The sequence below is a fragment of the Myotis davidii genome, unplaced genomic scaffold, assembly GCF_000327345.1.
Source record: "Myotis davidii unplaced genomic scaffold, ASM32734v1 scaffold1719, whole genome shotgun sequence".
Classification (NCBI taxonomy): domain Eukaryota; kingdom Metazoa; phylum Chordata; class Mammalia; order Chiroptera; family Vespertilionidae; genus Myotis; species Myotis davidii.
This window is the reverse complement of record NW_006289832.1, coordinates 23,982-28,233: the sequence shown is the minus strand read 5'-3', so window position 1 is coordinate 28,233 and position 4,252 is coordinate 23,982. Positions and strand designations below refer to the sequence as shown.

Here is a 4,252-nt window from a genome sequence, read left to right as displayed (position 1 = left end):
GTATGTGATCAAAGTTAAGATATAATTAGCTTAAAATAGACTGTTATTAGTATGTTTTCATGATAGAAAAGAGATAAAATAGAAAGAAACTAAAGCCTCGGGAACAAATCATCAAATCACAAAGACAGCAAGAGAATAAGAAAGGACCAAAGGAACTATGAAACAGTCAGAAAACAATTAAGAAAATGGCAATAATAAATGTTATCCATAATTACTTTCAATGTAGGTGAAATAAAGTCTCTAATCAAAAGACATGGGGTGGCTGAGTAGATTTAAAAAAATAACCAACTCTACAAATATTAATTTCAGCTTTAAGGACACTCACAGGCTAAAAATGAAAGGAGGCAAAAAAAGATATTCCATTCAAACTGTAGTCAAAAGAGAGTAGGGTTGGGTTTATTTATATTAGACTAATAGACTTTAAGTCAAAAATCTCTGACAAGAGCCCTAGCTCATTTGGCTCAATGGATAGAACGTCAGCCTGTGGACTGAAGGGTCCCAGGTTTGATTCCCGCCAAGGTCACATGCCTGGGTTGAGGGCTTGATCCCCAGTAGGGGACGTGCAAGAGGCAGCCAATCAATGATTCTCTCTCATCATTGATGTTTCTATCTCTCTCTCCCTCTCCCTTCCTCTCTGAAATATATTTTTTAAAAAATCTCTGACAAGAGATAAATATCCTAATGTATAAAAAGCCAAGGGCTGTCATGACCTAAATGACTGGACAGACAATGGAACAGCAGGCTCCATTGATCAGGGGATGGCTAACGGGGGACCTGGGGTCCCTCAGGCTCTGATGAATCCATGGCAGCAGCGACTGGTGAGCAGGTGGAAGGCAGACCGCTTGGTCCCTCCTCCCTGCCCTCAGACTCCAAACAATCGGTGGCAGAGGCGGGGCGCAACTGGGGACTAGCTCCCTTAGTAGTCCTGCGGGTTCAATCTCCAGAGGATAAACCAGACACCAACGGACCTCCGCAGCCAGCACAATCCTGACAGCGCTGTTGGCCTCCTGGAACTCAGCCTCGGGCACTGCAGCTGCTTCCCCTCCCTAGACACCCCACAAGGAAGAAAAGATACCAACAGCAATGCCAGAGGTGACCATCAGTGACTGCTCTCCCCATGCTTCCTCCAGCTCACTCGAGCCAGCCACCACCCACCCCGCTCCAGATGAATTGTGAGCACTGCACATGGAAGGAATGTAGTAAAAAAATAAAAACCAATGATCAAGAGAATGCTGCAGTCAACGTCTGGCTTCTGGTTCAGGAGAACGAAGAGAAAGGGAGAATTCCATAAGTTGCCCGATGCCAAGATATTTCTGAGTGACTGCCTGGCGTGTGACAGTTGTGTGACCTCAGAGGAAGGAGTCCAAGTTTTTCAACAGAACACCAAGGACTTCTTCCGTGTTCTGAACCTTAATAAGAAATGTGTTACCTCCCAGCACAAGGTGCTGGCAGTGTCTGTGTGTCCTCAGTCTCTGCCTTATTTTGCTGCTAAATTCAGCCTCAGTGTCACTGATGCATCCAAAAGGCTCTGCAGCTTCTTCAAAAGCCTTGGGACACACTGTCTTTGACATGAAGATAGCTGTGGACTTCAGCATCCTGGAGAGTGAGAAGGAATGTGTGTTGGTACTGCCAGCACCGTGAGGAACATCTCAAGCTACTCATGCTGGCCTCTGCCTGCCCAAGCTGGGTCTGATATGCAGAGTGCATGCTGGGTCACCCCATCACCCCCCACCTCTGCTCAGTTAAGTCTCCCCAGCGGATCATGGGCTCCCTGGTGAAGGTTTACTTCGCCAGATGGAAGAACCTGTCCCCAGATAAGATTTTTCACGTCATTGTGACCCCATGTTATGACAAGAAACTGGAGGCCCTTTGAGGAGATGTTCTCACAGCTTTGCATAGTTCTCAGGGTGCTAACTGCGTGTTAACCTCAGGTGAAATTGTCCAGATAATGGAGCAAAGTGACCTCGTCTCGAATGACGCCGCTGTGAACACTCTGTTTGGAGACATGAAGGAGAAGGAGGTGAGGCTCCATGAGTGTGCCAGCTCCATCTGATACCTGGCTCACAACTTCAGGCACATGGCCAAGGAGCTGTTCAATGAGGATGTGGGAGTGCTCACCCACAGCACCATGAGGAACAAAGTCTTCCAGGAGGTCACCCTTGAAAGGGACGGAGAGGTTCTGCTATGCTTTGAGGCTGTTTACAGCTTTCAGAACATCCAGAAGTGGTCCTGAAGCTGTAGAGGGGCAAGTTCTCCTGCCACTTTGTGGAGGTTCTGGCCTGCGCCAGGGATGCCTAAGCATCAAGGGCCAGGCCCAGGCAAGGACGGGCGTGCAGACAGGGCACTGCTGTGGCAGATTTAAGGCATCTAAGCTGCCATCCCAGGGTGGCCCCTGGAGACCAGTGCCCATGTGCAGGAGCTGTACCAGGAGTGGCTGGGGGGAGGGGGTGACATTGGATTGCCCCAATGTACATATCCTTTTATCTGACAATGAAAAAATCCCAAAGAACAAGTGGGCATCCCCTGAGGGGTCCTGGACTGTGAGAAGGTGCAGGCCAGGCTGAGGGACCCCCCGCCGCCAGTGCATAAATTTCATGCACCGGGCCTCTAGTAACTATATAATTATAAAGAGGTCAATTCATCAAGGGAATATAACAGTTCTTAATATATAGGAACCCAACATTAGATCATCTAAATATATAAAAAGCAATATAATAATAATAGGAGACCTTAACACCTCAATTTCAACAACAGATAGATAATCTAGACAGAAAAACCAATGAGGAGACAGTGAACATGAGCAATATTCAGGTAAAATATGCATTCTTATAAATGATCTAAAGTGCAGGAGGCAGCCAATCAATGTTGATGTTTCTCATATCTCTCTCTCTCTCTCTCTCTCTCTCTCTCCCGCCCTCCATCCCTTTTTCTCTAAAAATCAATAAAAAAATTGAAAACAGACACATATATCAATGGCAAAGACTAGAGAGCATAGAAGTAAACCCACACAGATTCAGTCAACTAATCTCTGACACAGTTGCCAAGTACACACAACAGGGAAAGGATAGTCTCTTCAATAAATGCTGTTTAGAAAACTAGATATTTATGGGGGGAAAAAGTGAAATTGGAACAATATCTTATACCATACACAAATATTAATTTGGAATACATTACACACAAGTGTAAGACCTAAAACTGTAAAAAATTTGAAAGAAAATATAGAATAAAAGTTCCTCAACATTGGCCTTGGCAACATATTTTTTGTTATAACACCTAAAATACAGGCAACAAAGGTGAAAATAAACAAATGGGGCTACATCAGACTAAAAAGCTTATGCATAGCAAAGAAAACACTTAAAAAATTTAAAGGGCAACCTAAGGAATGGAATAAAATATTTGCAAACCATATAATTGATAAGAAGTTAATATCCAAAATATATTTTTAAAAAGTCAGAAAACTCCACATGGAAAAAAAAGATAAAAAATAACCCTATTAAAAATGGACAAAGGATCTCACAAGACATTTTTCAAAAAACAATATGTATATAGCCTACAGGTATATAAAAAGATGTTCAATATCACTAATAATTGGGAAAATACTTATTAAAACCACAAAGAGATACAACCTCACATATATTAGAATGACTATCATAAAAATTACAATACATAACAAGTGTTGGCAAGGATGTAGAGAAAACAAAATCCTTGTACACATTGGGTGGAAATGTAAACTGGCTCAGCTATTATGGAAAACAATACAGAAGTTTCTCCAAAACTTAACAATATAAATTATATTGTTAAAATAACCTGGTTATTAACAGTAAAGGAGTGAAAGGGGAGACCAAATAGTATAGGTATGCCATTTACACAGCTTTGCCAAAAAGCTGCATTTAACATTCTCCAAGTCTGTTCTCTGCTAATTGATGGGGGAAGGGATTAGACAAAGGCAATTTAAATGCATGCCCAGTAAGGTCTGAATGATGTGGAAGTCTTATTGCCCTTCAATCACACCTGAAAAATGGTCAATGGGGGAAAAAAAGGACACATATGTACTACTATTTGTAATACTTTAAACAATAAAATAAAAATTAAAAAATGAGTCAGTGGCCAGGATGGGTGTGTCCACTGCAAGCACGTGAAATCTAAATATATAAATTACCAAAAACAAAGGAATTTTGGCCCCCTTCCTCTCTTGGCTCTCTCACTTCCAGGGCACCAGGCTCTCTTGGGATTCCTGTTGCAGGGGGCTGTG

At 42.7% G+C, this 4,252-nt stretch overlaps 1 pseudogene; it reads left to right on the top strand.

Annotated features, from left to right (window-relative positions):
- The first annotated feature begins 1,165 nt into the window (after window positions 1-1,165).
- LOC102752663 lies at window positions 1,166-2,488 on the top strand (annotated as a pseudogene).
- Window positions 2,489-4,252: the final 1,764 nt, after the last annotated feature.